This window comes from Triturus cristatus, chromosome 1_1 (genome assembly GCF_964204655.1).
Source record: "Triturus cristatus chromosome 1_1, aTriCri1.1, whole genome shotgun sequence".
Lineage (NCBI taxonomy): Eukaryota > Metazoa > Chordata > Amphibia > Caudata > Salamandridae > Triturus > Triturus cristatus.
Window position 1 is genome coordinate 1,053,795,368 of NC_140579.1, and position 21,898 is coordinate 1,053,817,265.

The 21,898-nt window shown below is 47.4% G+C and overlaps 1 protein-coding gene across 7 annotated transcripts in view; it reads right to left on the minus strand.

The window, feature by feature from the left end:
• Window positions 1-21,898, minus strand: part of DEF6 (DEF6 guanine nucleotide exchange factor) — an 849,237-nt gene that overhangs the window by 118,077 nt on the left and 709,262 nt on the right. The window lies entirely within an intron of this gene.

Consider the following 21,898-nt stretch of genomic DNA (forward strand, 5'->3'; position numbering starts at 1 on the left):
AACATAAGCACAACTGTAAGACCGAGAGCCACATCAACATAAGCACAACTATAAGACAGAGCCACATCAAAATAAGCACAACTGCAAGACAGAGCCACATCAACATAAGCACAACTATAAGACAGAGCCACATTAACATAAGCACAACGATATGACAGAGCCACATCAACATAAGCACAACTGTAAGACAGAGAGCCACATCAACATAAGCATAAGCAAAAATAAATAAATAAATACAAGTAAGCACAACTGTAAGACACAAAGCCATATCAACATAAGCACAACTATAAGACAGAGCCACATCAACATAAGCGCAACTGCAAGACAGAGAGCTACATCAACATAAGCGCAACTGTAAGACAGAGAGCTACATCAACTTAAGCGCAACTGTGTAACGCCCTGAACGTCTCAGGATCGTTTAACAGACACGATAATGAGAACGCAACCACTTGTGAAGGTTTAGTTATTTTAATGAAGGCAAAAATAATACAAGGAATAAACAAAGGTTATAGTCACTGGAATCCTCCAGGCTAAGTACGTTACCAGCCCACAGCACGGATGGTCCTAACCGTCCTCTGCATATACGCCGATCCCGGCGTATGCCAACAGAGGGCAGAAATGAAATGGCCGACAATGCCAATCGGTAGGCTGTGAGGGGCACGAAGAGTGTTGGGGAGAATCGAGGAGTCAGGGAAACACCCAGCCGGGGTCTCTACCTGAAGGGAGCAGCCGCTCAACCTCTTCCTCAGACTGCACCGGGACGCGGAGTCACCTCCTGGTGATGCGTCACCAATACCCCAATCACAAGCAAAGAAGACTGAACCGAGAGCAGCCGCTCGATCGATCCCGTGGACTTCCGAGTCTGTAACGCGGCAAACACCTCCTGGTGTGCGTTACAGCTGGCAGTCCCTGTATCTCTGGTCGGGCTGGGAGTTACGACTCCAACCAGCAAAAGCGCCACTGCGCTTTGACTCAGCCGAGTCAAAAAGCGAAGCTCAATGGTTATCCGGTAGAGCTTCCGGGTCCTTCACAGGTGACGATGGGGCAAGACACGGCCCAGGGAGTAACGACTCGACCTACCTCCGTTCTTGCCTTACTGGAGCACCACTCCGGAACACTGCTCTTCACTAAGCAGGTACGTCGGTGTAAACACAATATCCGACAGCGTTGTACCTCCCGGTTCCTCCCTTTATAGGGCGTGTTTTCCTTGAGTTATGTAACAGCTCTCCTGTTTACATAAGGGCGTGTTTTCCTTGAGTTATGTAACAGCTCTCCTGTTTACATAAGGGCGTGTTTTCCTTGAGTTATGTAACAGCTCTCCTGTTTACATAACCTCTCAACCGCTAAGCATCCTGGGAGATGTAGTCCGTTTTCGCTGGTTACCGTTTTCCTCCCCTCGCATGACAGGAATTCTTGACAAACTGACAGACACAGAGCCACATCAACATAAGCGCAACTGTAAGACAGAGCCACATCACCATAAGTGCAACTGTAAGACAGAAAGCCATGTCAACATACGTGCAACTGTAAGACAGAGCCACATCACCATAAGTGCAACTGTAAGACAGAAAGCCATGTCAACATAAGCGCAACTGTAAGACAGAGCCACATCACCATAAGTGCAACTGTAAGACAGAAAGCCATGTAAACATAAGCGCAACTGTAAGACAGAGCCACGTCAACATAAGCACAACTGTAAGACAGAGCCACATCAACATAAGCACAAATGTAAGACCGAGATCCAGGTCAACATAAGTGCAACTGTAAGACAGAGCCACATCAACTTAAGCACGACTATAAGACAGAGCCACATCAACATAAGCGCAACTGTAAGACAGAGAGCCACACCAACATAAGCGCAACTGTAAGACAGAGCCACGTCAACATAAGCACAACTGTAAGACAGAGCCAAGTCAACATAAGCACAACTATAAGACAGAGCCACATCAACATAAGCACAACGATATGACAGAGCCACATCAACATAAGCACAACTGTAAGACAGAGAGCCACATCAACATAAGCAAAAATAAATAAATAAATAAAAATAAGCACAACTGTAAGACACAAAGCCACATCAACATAAGCACAACTGTAAGACAGAGCCACATCAACACACCCACAACTGTAAGACAGAGCCACATCAACATAAGCACAACTGTAAGACAGAGAGCTACATCAACATAAGCACAACTATAAGTCAGAGCCACATCAACTTAAGCAAGACTATAAGACAGAGCCACATCAACATAAGCGCAACTGTAAGACAAGAGAGCCACATCAACATAAGCGCAACTGTAAGACAGAGAGCCACACCAACATAAGCGCAACTGTAAGACAGAGCCACGTCAACATAAGCACAACTGTAAGACAGAGCCACATCAACATAAGCACAACTGTAAGACAGAGAGCTACATCAACATAAGCACAACTATAAGTCAGAGCCACATCAACATAAGCACAACTGTAAGACAGAGAGCTACATCAACATAAGCACAACTATAAGTCAGAGCCACATCAACTTAAGCAAGACTATAAGACAGAGCCACATCAACATAAGCGCAACTGTAAGACAGAGAGCCACACCAACATAAGCGCAACTGTAAGACAGAGCCACGTCAACATAAGCACAACTGTAAGACAGAGCCACATCAACATCAGCGCAAATGTAAGACAGAGATCCAGGTCAACATAAGCGCAATTGTAAGACAGAGCCACATCAACATAAGCACAACTGTAAGACAGAGCCACATCAACATCAGCGCAAATGTAAGACAGAGCCACATCAACATCAGCGCAAATGTAAGACAGAGCCACGTCAACAGAAGTGCAACTGTAAGACAGAGCCACGTCAACAGAAGTGCAACTGTAGGACAGAGCCACGTCAACAGAAGCGCAACTGTAAGACCGAGCCACGTCAACATAAGCGCAACTGTAAGACAGAGACACATCAACATAAGCGCAACTGTAAGACAGAGACACATCAACCTAAGCGCAACTATAAGACAAATAGCCACGTCAACATAAGCGCAACTGTAAGACAGAGCCACGTCAACATAAGTGCAACTGTAAGACTGAGCCACGTCAACATAAGGGCAACTGTAAGACAGAGCCACGTCAACATAAGCGCAACTGTAAGACAGACACATCAACATAAGCTCAACTGTAAGACAGACACATCAACCTAAGCGTAACTATAAGACAGAGAGCCACGTCAACATAAGCGCAACCATAAGACAGACACATCAACATAAGCTCAACTGTAAGACAGAGCCACGTCAACATAAGGGCAACTGTAAGACAGAGAGCCACTCAACATAAGCGCAACTGTAAGACAGAGCCACGTCAACATAAGTGCAACTGTAAGACCGAGCCACGTCAACATAAGCGCAACTGTAAGACAGAGACACATCAACATAAGCGCAACTGTAAGACAGAGCCACGTCAACATAAGGGCAACTATAAGACAAACAGCCACGTCAACATAAGTGCAATTGTAAGCCAGAGCCACGTCAACATAAGGGCAACTGTAAGACAGAGAGCCACTCAACATAAGCGCAACTGTAAGACAGAGCCACGTCAACATAAGTGCAACTGTAAGACCGAGCCACGTCAACATAAGCGCAACTGTAAGACAGAGACACATCAACATAAGCGCAACTGTAAGACAGAGAGCCACGTCAACATAACAGCAACTATAAGACAGAGCCACATCAAAATAAGAATACTGGGAACCCAAAACCGCCTTGGCAAAAATGTGCACAACAGGCCCGTGACTTTCTCTTTGTTCCCTTTTGTTCTTTCTGCTCATTCCCTTTATTCTTTCTTCCTCTATCTCCCTCTTCACCCTCTCGCTCACCCCTGGTGCCTGCTGCAATAAATCCCGGACAGCTAGAAAGTCTTTTAGAAGGCCCTGAGGCAACCCTGGGCTCTTAGCCGCCATTCAATGGTTTCAGCCACTAGGGAAAAGCCTGATGGATTATAAAGCCAATCTGGTCCTGGTAACCAGGCTGGAGCCAATGATCTTTTTTAAGGGGTTGCATACATTTTAGCGTCCAGTAGGTACTGAACGTGGGGAAGGTGTAGTGGACACAGAACTCGGGTGCAAGCTATACTCTGTGCCCCGTGGCAATCGGCCACGAATCCATCCTGGTCACAGCAAAGAAGAAGGATTCACTGCCACTTGTAACAACATCTAGGCAACATCTGACTCTTACTAGACTCTTCCTTTGCAGACACTGTAATGCAATGTTTTTCATGCTTGGTCTCTATGAGACCTTTTATCATATCACTTCCCCCTGTTGCCTCAGCAGTTTTCTCATCCACAGTTGGAGTGCCTCAAAGCTCCAGGCAGTCACTCTACTCTTCATACCTTAGCCCAGTGACTGACGTCACCACCTATATATCAATTTTGCTGCATCTTCTTTAGGGTGCATCTTCGAACCTTGCACATCTCAACTAGCACCTCTCACACAGGCCTATTTACAACCAACACCTCTCGCACAGGCTTAATTGCAACCCACACCTATCATACAGGCCTATTTACAGCCCACACCTCTCATACAGGCCTATTTACAGCCCACACCTCTCACACAGGCCTATTTACAACCCACACCTCTCATACAGGCCTATTTACAACCAACACCTCTCACACAGGCCTGTTGTACAACCAACACCTCTCAAACAGGCCTGTTGTACAACCAACACCTCTCAAACAGGCCTATTTACAACCCACACCTCTCATACAGGCCAATTTACAACCAACACCTCTCATACATGCCTATTTACAACAAACGCCTCTCATACAGGCCTCTTTAAAACCATCACCTCTCATACAGGCCTATTTACAACCAACACCTCTCATATAGGCCTCTTTAAAACCATCACCTCTCATACAAGCCTATTTACAACCAACACCTGTCATACAGGCCTGTTTGCAACCCACACCTCTCATACAGGCCTATTTGCAACCCACACCTCTCATACAGGCCTATTTACAACCCACACAGGCCTATTTACAACCAACACCTCTCACACAGGCCTAATTACAACCCACACCTCTCATACAGGCCTATTTACAACCAACATCTGTCATACAGACCTCTTTACAACCAACACCTCTCCTACAGGCCGATTTACAACCCATACCTCTCATACAGGCCTCTTTACAACCATCACCTCTCATACAGGCCTGTTTACAACCAACACCTGTCATACAGGCCTGTTTAAAACCAACAACCCTCAAGCAGGCCTATTTACAATCAACATCTGTCATACAGGCCTCTTTACAACCCACACCTCTCATACAGGCCTATTTACAACCAACACCTCTCATACAGGCCTATTTGCAACCCCCACCTCTCATACAGAGGAACACATTGAGAAATTAAAACAAACCCAGCTGACGATCCCGGTAGAAGAAATCCATTCTAGAAATGGAAGCATCTGGTTCGAGACCATTAGCTAGTGGACACCCTAAAGATAAAATGTAAACCAAGAAAGTCAGGGCTTGGAAGCCAGAGAGCTAATAAAAATATGCATGCCTGGTTTGATGATGAATGCCGAGTAGCAAAGGCTCAGATCAGGCAGAAGGAAAGAAGGCTAAGGGGTAGGTTTAATGTGGAAATAGCTCAGTCCCTCCAGTCACTCAGGGTAAGGTATAAAACATTAACCCCTTCCATGCGGGGCGGATTCCCCCGCTGTGCTGAGCGCTGCTTGCGCGGGCGTGGTCATGACGGAACGGTTCCGTCATGAGCACAGCTCAACCGACGCTCATGACGGAACCGTTCCGTCATGAGCGCCGAAGGGGTTAATTAGAAATAAAAAAAGAACTTATAAAGATAACTGCTGGGCAAATATGTTGGAGGTAATTGAAACCAGAGATGTAAAAGGTTTTTGGAAATTGGTCCAAGAAAGTGCGGGTAGAAACGCAGGATCCCTAGACTATATGGTCCCTGAGGACGTCTGGGTGGGTTATCTGGGAGAGATATATGGGAACTGGCCAATACAAGATAAGGCTGAGATGCCAGCTTGGCCACTGGTGAGGGACGACCTAAAAGAATAATTTTCCTCCAGTTATATAAAGAAAATAGCAAATTTGAACCTCACCCGTGCTGCTGGCCCAGACAATCTTCCAGCAGTAATAATAAAGACTAGATCAGAATGGTGGGCAGAGTTTTTCGCAAAGATGTACCAAGTGATCTTGGAGACAGGAATTGTACCAGAAAGTTGGAGGGGTGCAATTATAAGACCAATTCATAAGAAGGGTGATCGGAAATTACCGAAGAACTATAGGTTGATAAATCTCCTAGATGTAGGGGAGAAAGTTTTTGCAAAAGTCATTTTGGAACTACTTAAAGAGTGGACAGAGGAAAATTAGATTATACCCCCAGAACAGGGGGGTTTTAAAGCGGGCCATTCCACAATTGACCATTGTTTTGCTCTCTGGTCCATAGCGCGGAAGTCGATCGAACAGCGGGGAAATTTATTTTGTTGTTTTGTGGACTTCCGTGCAGCTTTTGATCTGGTGGACCAGGAGCTATTGTGGGAGGCCCTAATTAGCTATGGTATCCCAAAAGATTTGCTAAGTCTGGTTCAAATGCTCCACACAAAGAATTGGGCCCAGATAATTTTAGATGTGGATGGAAGTTTAACTAGGAAGATTGAGATTGGAAATGGATTGCGGCAGGGATGCGTATTGGCCCCCCTGCTGTTTTCCTTGTTCTTGGCAGATTTGCCATCGACCCTAGAGACCGCCAAAGGGGCAAGTCCTAAACAAGATGGTAAGCATATTGCATGTTTTCTCTATGCGGACGACCTGGTGATCATGGATCAGACAGAAATCGGCCTGCAGAGGAAACTAAAGATATTTAACGATTATTGCTCCAAGAAAAAACGTGGTTAATATGGACAAGACTAAAGCCCTGAGATTTGGCCGGAGGAAAGCTGGGTTTGTATGGTTTTTGGGGACCGAGAAAGTAGAAACAGTCACAGAATATAGGTATCTGGGAATGTGGATTGAAAGAAATTCGAAATGGCATACTCATCTAGATGCGTTAAAATTAAGAACATCAGCATCAATTAGCGGTTTGAAATTGTTTAACAAAACCTACGGTGCGATGTCAGATAGACCAGTGTTAAAAGCTTACTCTGCCATGGTACCTCCGCAGTTTCTGTATGGCGCGGAACTTCTATACTTGAGCGGCAAACAGGGCTGGGATATTGAGGAAGGCAAATGTTTAAAAAACCTATTCTCACTCCCCTTGTCGGCAATGGTACAGGCCACAAGACTTGAGTTAGGACTGACCTCATGGGGCATTCTAGCTAGTATGGATCTTCTCAGTTTTTGGCAACGCCTAGGAGTAGGTGAGAACACCAAAATATCACAATGGTGTAAAAACGAAATTCAGAACAGTGAATTAAAATGGGCAAAAGAGTCTAGAGCTATCATGACGAAACTATGTTGTACGATGAAGGTCAAATTGTGCCCCATCACTTAAACGATTAATTGTGATAAGAAGGTACTTAGGATGTTGGGGAACGAAATATCGCAGGCACAGGATCAAAACTACCTTGCGAATAAAACCTCAGTACACTTTATGACTATGGCATGGAAAAATGAACAATGCTTTCCCTACGTTGACAGGTTACCCGATTGCCGTTTGCGAAGAGAGGTTTTAAGGGTAAGAATTGGGGTAAACCAGTGTTATGTAAATAATGTGGTCAAAAGTTCAACGATTGATAAGATGGGAAGATGTACTTGCACTTGGGGCACTAAATGTGACTTGTTACATATTTTAATAGATTGCCAGAAGTTTTTTGATATTCGAATTATGCTTTTAAGACCGATTTTTAGGAAATAGGAGATAAAATCTAGGGCCCAGGCTGTAACGTTGGTGACAGAAATGAGCCACTTAGACATTGCCGTTGCTATTGGGAAGTTTATGCAAAGAGTGAAGGCGCTTCTTATTGGTTTTAAATGAGTTTTAAGCCACCAAGAATTAATTAATTAATGGAGGGTGTATTAATTGTATGCGTTATAAGATGTGTTTAGTGTATTTAAGGTTATGCAATTGTAGATGTATTTTAATTATATATGTAAGGTTTGAGGACCAATGGTCTAAATAAACGTAAATTGAACTGAACTGAACCCCCACCTCTAATACAGTCCTATTTACAACCAACACCTCTCACACAGGCCTATTGTACAACCAACACCTCTCACACAGGCCTCTTTACAACCAACACCTCTCACACAGGCCTCTTTACAACCAACACCTCTCATACAGGCCTCTTTACAACCAACACCTCTCATACAGGCCTCTTTAAAACCATCACCTCTCATACATGCCTATTTACAACAAACACCTCTCATACAGGCCTCTTTAAAACCATCACCTCTCATACAGGCCTATTTACAACCAACACCTCTCATATAAGCCTCTTTAAAACCATCACCTCTCATACAAGCCTATTTACAACCCACACCTCTCATACAGGCCTGTTTGCAACCCACACCTCTAATACAGGCCTATTTACAACCCACACCTCTCACACAGGCCTATTGTACAACCCGCACCTCTCGAACAGGCCTATTTACAACCAACACTCGACCAACCGCGCACTCAACAACTGGCACTTGCAACGATGTAAATCTTTGAATTTTGCAGCCTAATTAAGGACATGAAGTCCTGCATGAATCCGATGTCCAATGGCTACTGTAAACCTTTATAGCCACCAGCCATGGACTGTGCCCAGAGTCCGCTGGGGACAGTCATTGCCAAAGACTATGGAAGGCCACGGTGTTAGGGGCATGGCATCTCTGAAAAGTATAAGTAGGGAAGGGGATGGGGGGGGAGGGGGGGGGTTTATAGTAGCATATCTGATTAAAACTGGTGAAAATGAAGGTTTTTAGGTGTAGGCTCTTCTCCAAAATGTCCTTTCAGCAGTTGTTGCAAAGAACAAGTTACTTACCTTCGGTAACGATGTATCTGTAAGAAACATTAGTTAGTTAGATTCCTCACCTTAGAATATCCCCAGGCGTCAGACTGGATCCGGAAGATTTTTCGTCAGCAATACCCCTTGCGCGTCGCTAGGCGTCGTCTGCGGCTCCGCGTCAGTCGTCGGCGCCGGAATGACGGAGTACTTAGACGCCGCCCTCGCGCGCTGACGTCAGTTCTTGTACATAGCTTTCCGCGCCAGGAACGCAGAGCCATGCAAAGACCGACACTGGTGCCAAAAATAAAATCTAGGGGCCTGAAAAGGATAACCTTAACCCTAGATGTCGGTTCGCAGAACGGGGAGGCTGGGTGGGTCGGTGAGGAATCTAACTAATGTTTCTTACAGATACATCGTTACCGAAGGTAAGTAACTTGTTCATCTGAAAGAAACACGTTAGTTAGATTCCTCACCTTAGAATAGATACCCAAGCAATACCTTCCCCGGTGGTGGGTCTGCGAACCAAGATCACACCAGAAAGTCCTGGAGGACAGAACGGCCAAAGAAGCCATCCCTCCGGACTTGGCTGTCAAGGCAATAATGCCTGGCAAACGTGTGTAACGAAGCCCACGTCGCCGCCTGACAGATGTCCTGCAAAGGGACACCCCGTCCCAAAGCAGTAGTAGCCGCTGTGGCCCGAGTGGAGTGGGCGCGCAGCCCAACAGGAGGGTCCTTTTTTGCCAAGGAGTAACAAATTTTGATGCACAAAACGACCCACCGAGAGATGGTCCGTTTGTGCACCGCTTTCCCCTTCTTAGCACCCACGTATCCAACGAAAAGTTGGTCGTCCACCCAGAACTGCTTTGTGCGGTCCAGATAAAAGGAGAGCGCACGTTCTGGATCCAGACGGTGGAGCCTCTCTTCCTCTTTGGAAGGATGCGGAAAGAAGGTGGGCAAGGTGACAGACTGCCCAAGATGAAATGGAGTCACCACTTTCGGAAGAAAGGAGGGACGAGGCCGAAGGACCACCTTGTCCGGATGAACAGACAGAAAAGGAGGCTTTGAAGATAAAGCCTGGAGCTCACTCACCCGTCTAGCCGAGGTGATGGCTACCAGAAAAGCAGTCTTAAGAGTCAGAAGACGAAGAGGACAATTGTGAAGAGGCTCGAAGGGAGCGCACATCAGGAATGTCAAGACAAGATTCAAGTCCCACCGAGGCATTACAAAAGGGACAGGAGGGAACGTGTGAGTAATGCCTTTTAGAAAGCGTGTAACTACAGGGGACTTGAAAAGAGAAGGCTGATCAGGAAGCCGCAAGAAGGCAGAGATGGCAGCAAGATAACCTTTCAGAGTGCCCAGGGCAGAGCCCTGCCGGGCCAAAGAAAGAAGAAAGAGGAGAACCTCAGAAAGAGGGGCGGAAAGGGGATCCACAGCCTTTGCTGTGCACCATGCCACAAATTTGTTCCACCGGCAGGCGTACACCGTCTTTGTGGAGGGACGCCTGGCTGCCAGAATGATATCACAGACTTCAGGAGGCAAGTCAAATGGCATCAACTGCCGCCGCTCAATCTCCACGCATGGAGGTGGAGGCTGGACAGGTTCGGGTGGAGGACCGTCCCCTGCTGCTGCGACAGAAGATCCTCCCGAAGGGGCAGACGTATCGGAGGATCGGTCAGCATACTGAGTAGCTCGGGATACCAGTACCTTCGTGCCCAATCCGGAGCCACCAAGATAACTTGGGCCCGGTCGTGCCTGATCTTCTTCAGCACTCTGGGCAGAAGTGGAATAGGCGTAAAGGCGTACAACAGACCGCAACTCCACTCGTGACGAAAAGCGTCGCCGAGCGAGTGCCGCCTTGGAAATTCCAACGCGCAGAACTGCTGACATTGCTCGTTCTCTTCGGTGCCGAATAGATCTAACCAAGGCTCTCCCCACTGCTGAAAGAGACCTTGCGCCACTTCGGAGTTCAGACGCCATTCGTGATCCATCATGCACCGGCGGCTGAGTTCGTCTGCTCTGGCGTTCAGAAAGCCCGCCAGATGTTGAACCACCAGGGTGACGCCCTGGTGTTCCAGCCATGTCCAGAGGCGCAGAGCCTCCTGACAAAGGGTCCACGACCCCACCCCGCCCTGTTTGTTGCAATACCACATGGCGGTGGTGTTGTCCGTGAACACCTGCACAACACTTCCCCTGACAGAGGGAAGGAAGGCTTTCAGTGCAAGTCGGATCGCTCTCAACTCCAACAGGTTGATGTGGAGACGGGACTCCGCCGGAGACCAGAGGCCTCTGATCTCCGCCTCTCCCATATGGCCACCCCATCCCAGGAGGGACGCGTCCGTCACTACGACATGCTCCGGTTGGGGAAGGGAGAGGCTCTTGCCCTTGACCCAATCGCGGTCCGTGAGCCACCACTGCAACTGCTGTGCAGTGCCCTCCGAGATCAAGACATGGTCGGACAGGTTGCCGTGATGCTGGGCCCACTGAAACTTCAGGTCCCACTGCAGAGCCCGCATGCGCCGCCTGGCGTGATGCACTAGTAGGATGCAGGAGGCCATCAGCCCCAGAAGCCGCAACACTAGCCTGACCGAGACCCAGGATAGAGGCCGAAAGATGGGAATCAGGGCCTGTATATCCGGACCCGCTGTTCCGGTGGATGGACCCGGAACTGCGCTGAATCGAGAACCGCTCCGATGAAGAGGAGCTTTTGAGAGGGGCTCAGGTGCGACTTCGGCACGTTGATGGAAAATCCCAGCAAATGCAGGAGATCCGCCATAGTCTGGAGGTGGGAGACAACTGCCTGGGGCGAGCCCGCCTTCAACAACCAGTCGTCGAGATAAGGGAAGACTGGAACCCCTGAGCTGCGCAGATGAGCTGCGACCACCGCCATCACTTTCGTGAACACCCGAGGGGCACTGGTGAGGCCGAAGGGGAGCACGGTAAACTGAAAGTGCTCTGGGCCCACCGTGAACCGCAGGTAACGCCGGTGGGCCAGCAGGATAGGGATGTGGAAATATGCGTCCTGCAAGTCCAACGCTACCATCCAGTCTCCGGGGTCTAGGGCAGCTAGAACCTGAGCCAAAGTTAACATCTTGAACCTTTCCTTCCGGAGGAAGGTATTGACGTTCCGGAGGTACAAGATAGGGTGTAGGCCCCCTTTGCCCTTCTTGGGAACCAGAAAGTAGTGGGAATAACAACCACGACCTACTTCTGGGCTCGGAACGCGCTCGACGGCCCCCTTGGCCAAGAGGGCCGAAACTTCCTCGTGGAGAAGATTCAAATGATCCCCCGAGATACGGTGGTGCTGCGGTGGCATGGCTGGAGGGGTCGTCTCGAAGGGGAGGGAGAAGCCCCTTCGGACGATTTGTAGCACCCACCTGTCCGATGTAATGGACCGCCAGTGGAGCAGGTGATGGCGAACTCTGCCGCCCACTGGCGTGGAATGGGCCTGAAAGCACGGACTAGGAAGGCTTTGAGGCGGATGCTGCCGGGGTGGATGTGGGCTGACCTAGTCGTCCTCCAGAACCGCCTCGGCGGAAACCACGTCCGCGACCGCGCGCAGGTTGGTTCTGCGGCTGGTGGCTAGGCGCACGTGAGGAGGCACCCCTTCCTTGGCCACGAAAGGGGCGAAAGGCGGAAGTTTGCGACCGCGGGGCCGAGAGGCCCAAGAACTTGGCCGTAGCCCAGGAGTCCTTAAAGCGATTCAGCACACTGTCCGCTTTCTCGCCAAAAAGGCGAGTGCCATCAAAGGGCATGTCCATGAGAGTGCTCTGGACATCGCCCGAAAATGACGTGGACCGCAGCCAGGCGTGACGTCTAAGCGCCACTGTGGTAGAAATGGCCCTACCCAGCGAGTCCGTGTTGTCAAGCCCACATCGTATAGCATGTCGCGCGGCATCCCTCCCATCGGCCAGAGCCTGGGTAAGTCGTGTCCGGACCTCCTCCGGACACAGGGGCAGCGCGTCCTCCACCGCATCCCACAGAGAGTGGGAATAACGGTCCAAGAGACAAGCGGTGTTCAAAGGCCGCAGGCCCAAACTAAGGGAGGAGAACAGCTTCTTGCCAAACTGCTCTAGTCTCTTGGAATCCCGGTCCGGCGGGGCGGTCGGGAAAGAGGATTGGGAGGTGGAGGCCTGGATAACCAGGCTCTCAGGGGTAGGGTGTTGGGACAGAAAACTGGGGTCGCCCGGAGCAGGGCGGTGGCGCCTTGGGACGTTCCTGTCCACAGGAGGAACTGTGGAGGGCTTGGACCAGGTGCCCTGTAGAACGTCAGTGAGGGCCTCATTGAATGGCAGCAGAGGCTCAGTGGAGCTTGCTGCAGACTGAAGCACCTCAGTGAGGACGTTCGTCCTCACAGCCACGGCAGGTAGCTCGAGCCCAAGGGCTGCGGCCGCCTTGCGCAGCACCACAGAGAAAGCAGCACCCTCCTCCGAAGCCACAGTAGGAGGAGAGATGAATCCAGTATCTGGAGAGGTATCCAGGCCACTGGCCTCCCCCAGTTCATCTGCCCAGTCCTGGGACAGTTGGGCCTGAGCGGCCATAGGATCCTCAGATCCCTCCCAGTTGTCCCCATCATCCGACTCCTGGTGTAGAGGAGAAAGTAACGGAGCCGGGCGGTAGACATAATGTGTCTATAGCGGCGCCGATCGCGGCGTCCATCGACGCCGTACCGGCGCCGGGCACGGAGTGGGACTGAACCGGGGCTCGACGTCGAACGGAGTCGACGTCGGGGGTGGTACCGGTGTCGACGCCGGCGGAGGAGGCGTGACGAGGTCGACCGGCGTCGACAGGGACTCGAGAACAGGTCCCACGGGCGCTTGCGATGTCGAGGCCGGAGCCGTCAACGGCGCCGGAGCCACCGGCAGGCAAGGCAGCCCAGTCGGGTCCGCGGGGCCCGAAGGCGCACCGGCGGGCGCCGACGGCGGAGCCAGCTTCCTCATGGCCGAGAGGAAGGCACTGACTTCCGCCGGCGTCGCGTCAGTCCCAGGGACCGGAGGGTATGGGGACGTGCGCGGCGCCGCGGGGGTGGAACCACCCTGACCCTCGGCCGAGTCGCGCGACTGGCGAGGGGAGTCCGAAGAGCGGTGTCGCCTCTTGGACTTCTTGGAATGCTTCGACTTACCCGAAGACTTGGATCCCGACGACCGATGGTGACGTCGGCTGCGGCTCCGCGACCGATCCTTGGACCTCCTCCTGGACCGGGATCGAGAGGCGCGCGGAGCCGAGTGGCGAATCTCGAGAAGCTTACGGGACCGCTCCCGTCTAGCCTTCGAGGTCAGGGCCTTGCAGTCCGAGCACGACGCCGCGTCGTGATCGAGGCCCAAGCAATAAAGGCACCGGCGGTGATGGTCCGTAACCGACATCAAGCGGCTACAGTCCGTACAGGCTTTGAAACCAGGCATCCTACTGGCACCGGAGTCGAGACAGGATCAAAAAGGATCAATAAGTTAGTCAAAAATTGACTAAAGGGGTAGCTCTCCTGGATCTGCGCTTACTGGCGCGGAAAAAAGAAGAACTGACGTCAGCGCGCGAGGGCGGCGTCTAAGTACTCCGACGACGTCATTCCGGCGCACGACGCCGACGACGGACGCAGAGCCGCAGACGACGCCTAGCGACGCGCAAGGGGTATTGCTGACGAAAAATCTTCCGGATCCAGTCTGACGCCTGGGGATATTCTAAGGTGAGGAATCTAACTAACGCGTTTCTTTCAGATACCTATATTTCACAGGAATTATGTTCTGGTGCTTTCAGTACATGTGTAACTATTATTTTTTTGATTTCTATATAGCGCGAACTAGACCCGAGATATCGGGTATCAGAGCTTTACATGAGCACCAGTTTCGTTACAAATGGATACATTCATTTTTGTTAGGCACAGGGAGATTAAGCAATCTGCCCAGACTCACAGGATGTTGAGCGTCGTTGCAGAGACTCGGACCCGGTTCCCCAACTTCGAGGTCGACCGCTCTAGCCGTAAGACCTACATACTTGATAACATGTGAAGGAGCTGCCTCGTGGTTGACCATGAAGATCCCCTCAACAGCATTATCCAATCCTAATGCACAGTTACCCTTCATGTATCCGATATAAACACAAATACATTATTATACTGGTGCAGTAATGCCACTATGGTTTAGGGTAGGTTACACTTTACTGAGTGAATTCAAAATCTATTATTTGGCCCTTGCTTTCAAAACTTTTGCTAAAGGTTTACCAGATGTCGAATAGCCTCCCACGATGCGCATGGCTTATTCATGAAAACTTTATGACTGTTTTTATTGGCTTAATTGTTTAAAAGATGAATTTTTAAAGACAGGTTTTTCACACCTGGCTGTCATGGGTTTCTTCACAGAGGATCTTACAGCACATTATTCTCAAAATTGTTTGCATCAAATGTTCAACAAACTTGGCAAAGTCAACTAGACCGGCGTTTATTTTGAAGCAAGATTGGATATTATGACCATTAGAAAAAGTATATCCGACACTCTCCCAGCATCTAATGCCCCTGTGGTGTTGTGTTAAGGATTTTTTTTACACACACAAATGCAAAAGAATCAGTTATAAACTGTGGTTAAATTGTATTCTGTCATCACTGGTCAGCAACTGACTATTTGGTGCTTCTCAAAGAAACGTGCTCGAGAACGTCCTGAGCCCCTGTGCACATTTAAAATGCCGGACACTGCCTCAGCCATTTGAGAAGAAAATATTTTAATGTGTTCAAGGCTCATCTCTGTTTTTGGCACGTGGAGAAAGAATTCAATAAAAACTACTACCAACGAAAGTGTGGCTACTAGCCGGTCTAACTGAAATGTACTTTAAATAATGAAGTACTAATGAAAAAATTAACAAAAACCACGTCATTGCCTATGTGGAATGAAGAGAGCCAAATCAAACATACACTTGCTCCAATGAGAGACATGTAAACTCCATCTCACTAACATACACGTGAACCAACGGATTAACATACAGATGTCTAGCATACACATTCAGACCAATGAATGTTCTCTAAGAGAAACAAAGTGCACGTTTGTACAGTCTCCACATAAAGTACCACTCACAGGAATAAATCAAATATGTATGAAGTGAAGAGGCCATATGAATTCGGGACAGTGCAATGCTGCGTGCAACAGAGAAGCAGTACATACTCGGACAGGACCGTGGAGTGCTCTGTCTGACATATCTCTGCTTACTCAGTCACTGTCATAGACTCAGTGTTTTTAATGGGAGTTATGGGTACAGTGGGTGCAAATGACAAGTCACACGTGAGAACTGATATTCTTTCAAGTATTGAAAAACATTACTTCACGTGCTTTTGAAAAAAAAACACAAATGCAAATTTCCAAACTCATCATGAATACTAATGCTTCATAACACAACACATCACACCAGGCACTATCCAAGCAACAAATGTCTATGGAGCTACGTTTTTTAAAGTAGCTTGACTGGTATGTATCTTTGACTTTCTTTTTCAAACACTGTGGTTATCAGGCACTGCAACCTTAACTTTTCTTGAAACCTTTGTTTCTTTTAGTATTACACATACATGGTAACCGTGCTTTAAGTAGTTCTTGGCACAACACATGTTGTTTTGAAGCTCTATAACGAAAATGTGTCCCCACTAGACAGCTTAGTAATAGTAATTTTATCACTCTCAGAAGGATGAAACAGTAAGGTAGCCATACCTACGAGTCGTCCTGCGGGTTACCCGCATATTGCAGCAGATGGCACAATTCTGGAATACAGCCAACTAAATACAAATGCATATTATATACGTTGTGAAGAATACACGTCATAAAAAGTTTTCAATAACCTGCTTCCAATATGCAAAAAATACTTTTCTATTTTTAAAATGTAGTTTTCATATAGCCCCGCATATTTTATATAGTTTCATGGCACTAGGAAAATAAAACAAACGACTACTTGTTTCCTTTGTCTGGTGAAGGGAAATGTATTTGACCGACTTTGGCCCATATTGACCACACAGTCACACAAGGCAGCGCATCAGCTGCGTTGCGTGACTGGGAGAGAACAGGAAAGTCCCAGAGTTACAGAGATGTGGCACTATCCTACTCTCTCCTCAGTGCTAGGGCACAACGAGGATACCGAGCGCCACAAAAACACACATTTACAACATAGTTCAAAAGGTGTCTGCGTGAGCCTAGCATAATTTGGTACAGGAAGGATACCCTTCCAGTAGAAAATACTATGTTTAGACTACTTTAAAACTTTACCCAATTCAGATCTGTGCTGTCCAGTGCAGCACTCCAGCAAAGTGGGAAAAGTTAGGCGAAATAAAAGCATTTCTCCTCTTTAACACCCGTTTCAAAGTGGGGTTATTTTTTGGTACAAAAACCCTGTCTACAGTTGTTAGTAGATACAGTTTTGCTTTCAAAACCATGGGTGGTTGCATGGAAAAGCCCAGCACAGAGAGAGAGTAGTAATGTGCCACATTTTAGTAAATATGGCACATTCATGCTTTCTCAGTTTACATTTACCTTCACTATGTAATACCTTGCTTTTAGATAATGTGTCAGATTAACCTGTGATCTGTATTTATATAACACATTCTACTATTCAACTGACAGATTTGTACAAAAACAGTCTTTTGGTGTTAAGAGATTGGGAAAAAGAAATTCATCTAGACAGTGGCTTAACTGTTTTATGTGTGACCAGGAAACCTGGGTTCAAATCCTGCCTGCCCTGCATGACTAAATTGTGTGATCTAAGTCAAATCAATTTACTTCATGTGTTTAATTTTCTTGCTGGTGAGCACTTTCAAGTAATTCAGTTCAAGATGGTTCCTGTACTAAAATCCTCACTTGTATATGCTTTAATAGCCTGTAATGTTCCATCATCATCCAAAAATGTTGGCTCTGATATAAGGAGCACCAGTCATGTTTGGACACTTCCACTTCAAATAAATGTCATTGCAAGGTTGGGATCTAATGTACTAAATGAAACATGTCCATACTTTATGCATTTTAAAGTCTTTATCATGTTCTTACATTTTGTTTGTTGTGTAATTTACATCCCAAATATTTTGAAGATCCTGCATGTTCTTTGGTACTTAAGGATGAGCCGGACCACTGGTTGAGAATAGGCTGGAATGCACAGCCTTTTTAAGACATGGATAGAGTGGGCAATTACCCAGGGCCAAATCTTACAATGGGCCGACCCCTGCCTATCCTCTACAAGCACGACTACTGCACCAGCAGAGTTTGCCAGGGTGACGCTTGTTCAACCACTTGACAGTGCCTCTTCGGTTTATGGCCTCTTTGCTGAGACAAATCTCCAGGTACGCAACACTTTCTGATACTCTTGGCGGGATACTAGTCTGATTATAGGAATTGTCCCACCTTGTTCTTCTCTTTCCGCATGTGTCCAGTTCTTAGCAATGACCCTTTGTTGTGGATCTTCCATCTGATCTAGACCTCAAACCTGCTCTTTAATTCTCTTTGTCTGGTGGTCCGTGCTCCCAGTTATGAGGTAATGTAGAGTCAATAATGCACGCTCTAAGGCAGCAGTCGGACCTTCATGATGCTGTGAGACGGTGTGCATACCTCACATCCTGACATTTGGTGTGAGACTGTCAGGCAGACCATCTGCTCTGCGTCACTATTTCTTTTAAAGTTTGGCATCTAGTGGAGGATTTGGTGAAACAGGTGTTCTCGTTCAACCTCTCTAAACTAGCAGAGGTGAAAAACTCACTAACCTTAATGTTTCCCAGACTGTGTGCCATAGGTTTGAAAATGTTTAGAAACAATGAAAATTTTGCTGCTGCTTTCTCTCCAAGAAAGATTGGGTAGATTTAGGTAGGGGTGAAGCCCTTGACACCGTGCTCAAGGGAATCACCATATTATTGAACAAGGACATAATGCACCACCTCAATGCAACATACCTAGAGGCAATTCTATACAGAGCACAGTAAATAGAGTCAAATAAAAATAGCACATACATTTAATGAAAGTAGTGGATTGTGGCCTCACCTTGGATGTGTCTGTAAAGGAAAATGCTACTTACCAGTATGCATCTGTTCTTGGCATGTAGAACTGCAGATTCACACACTGTGCATAGATCGCCATCTGGTGTTGGGCCCGGATGTTTGCACTTTGTTGTTGTATTGGAACAAGTCTTTGGAAGTCACGGGATAGGTGACTCCTCCTTTGGACAATAGTGCGAATGGGCATCGACTCCATCTTCAGATTGTTTTTTCGCTAAGAAGGGAAATGATGGAGTTTTGTAAGAAATAGATGCCATGTATGGTGTATCTAATTAAGATAATACTGGAACAGATAAAGGTAGCCGGGGAGGCAGGTGGGCGTGTGTGACTCTGCAGCTCTACATGCCAAGAACAGATGCATACTGGTAAGTAAAATTTTCCGTTCGAGGCATACGAGTTGCAGATCACACACTGTGCATAGATTGCATAGCAGTACTCCTCCTTAGCGGCGACCACCAGTATCTGTTGCAGTAGTTTGAAATAGTGTTTTGAGTACAGCCCGGCCCACACTAGCTTGTTGTTTTGCCTGCACATCTACACAATAGTGTTTTGTGAATATGTGCGGTGTAGACCATGTAGCTGCTTTGCAGATATCATCTAAGGGAATGTTCCCTAAAAATGTAATTGAAGCCCCTATTTTGCAGGTAGAGTGGGTTTTAGGGGGAATAGATAGTGTACGTTTTGCTTTGTGATAGCAAATTTGTATACATTTGACAATCCACCTTGCAATCCCAGACTTTGATATGGTATTGCCTGTATGTGGTGGTGAGAGGGATACAAAAAGTTGTTTTGTGAAAAGGTTTTGTTCTGTCAATATAGTAAAGGAGTGCTCTTTTTACGTCTAGTGTATGAAGAGCGCTTTCTGCTACCGTTTGTGGTTGCGAGAAGAACACTGGCAACTCAACAGATTAGTTGAGATGGAAGGGAGAGATAACTTTAGGAAGGAATTTGGGATTTGTCCTGAGAACCACTTTGTTATGATGGAGTTGTAAAAATGGTTCTTGAATAGTTAGTGCCTGTAGCTCACGGACTCTTTTAAGAGATGTAATGGCCACAAGGAAAGCGACGTCCCATGTAAGAAATTGTAGCTCGCATTTATGCAGAGGTTCGAATGGAGGACCCATTAGTCTTGTGAGGATGATGTTTAGATTCCACACTGGAGAGGGTGGTACCCTGGGAGGAATTATTCTTTTGAGGCCTTCCAAAACGCTTAAATGGCAGGTACCCTGAACAATGACAGATGTTGTCTGTTTCGTAGGTAAGCTGCTATGGCAGCGAGATGTAATCTAATTGATGTGTATGCTAGATTACATCTTTGAAGATGCAGCAGGTAACATATGATGTGTTGAGTGGAAGCATCTAAAGGGTTGATGGTGGTGTTGTTACAGTATATAACACATATTTTCCACTTGGCTGCATAGCAGGCTCCAGTGGTGGGGCGCCTAGCCTTTTTGATAACGTTCATACAATCAGGTGGAAGATTGAGGTAACCAAATTCTAGGGCTTCAGGAGCCAGATTGCCAGGTTGAGCTGTGCTGGATCTGAATGTCTGATCTCTCCACGGTTCTGTGTTAAGAGCTGTAGGGAGAGGTGTCGTTTTTGGTGCGGGACTACTGATAGTTCCAGCAATGTTGTGTACCATGGTTATCTGGCCCATGTTGGAGCAACTAGGATCAGTGTTAGTGATTGTTGTTGCAGCTTGCGCACCACTAATGGAATGAGTGGGAGAGGCGGAAAAGCGTACGCAAATCTGCCTGGCCAATTCATCCATATCGCATTGCCTTTGGACAATGGGTGTGGATATCTGGTGGCGAAGTTCGGGCATTTTGTGTTGTAATGTGTGGCGAAGAGATCTATCTCTGGCTGCCCCTACATTTGGAAAAACGGTTGAAGAACTTGTGGATGAAGTTCCCACTCGTGAATCTGTTGTGTCTGCCGACTTAACAGATCTGCCATGTGATTCTGAATTCCTGGGAGATGTTGGGCTAACAGGAATATGTTTTGAGGAATGGCCCACCTCCATACGCTCTGTGCTAGTTGAGAGCGCTGCAGAGAGTGCATCCCCCCCCTGTTTTTGAAAATAGTACATTGCTGTCATATTGTCCTTGCGGACTAAGACAGCTTTGCCTGATATCGGTTTCTGGAATGATTTTAATGCCAGAAAGATTGCTAGTAACTCCAAATGGTTGATGTGGAGTAGCTTTTGCTGAGGTGTCCATGTGCCCTGTATGGTGTGATGAAGTAGATGAGCTCCTCAGCCGGTGAGCAATGCATCTGGTGTTAGCACAATCTGTGGAACCGGCTCTAGGAACGGTCGCCCTTTGGAAAGGTTTGTTGTTGTATTGGAACAAGTCTTTGGAAGTCACGGGATAGGTGACTCCTCCTTTGGACAATAGTGCGAATGGGCATCGACTCCATCTTCAGATTGTTTTTTCGCTAAGAAGGGAAATGATGGAGTTTTGTAAGAAATAGATGCCATGTATGGTGTATCTAATTAAGATAATACTGGAACAGATAAAGGTAGCCGGGGAGGCAGGTGGGCGTGTGTGACTCTGCAGCTCTACATGCCAAGAACAGATGCATACTGGTAAGTAAAATTTTCCGTTCGAGGCATACGAGTTGCAGATCACACACTGTGCATAGATTGCATAGCAGTACTCCTCCTTAGCGGCGACCACCAGTATCTGTTGCAGTAGTTTGAAATAGTGTTTTGAGTACAGCCCGGCCCACACTAGCTTGTTGTTTTGCCTGCACATCTACACAATAGTGTTTTGTGAATATGTGCGGTGTAGACCATGTAGCTGCTTTGCAGATATCATCTAAGGGAATGTTCCCTAAAAATGTAATTGAAGCCCCTATTTTGCAGGTAGAGTGGGCTTTAGGGGGATTAGATAGTGTACGTTTTGCTTTGTGATAGCAAATTTGTATACATTTGACAATCCACCTTGCAATCCCAGACTTTGA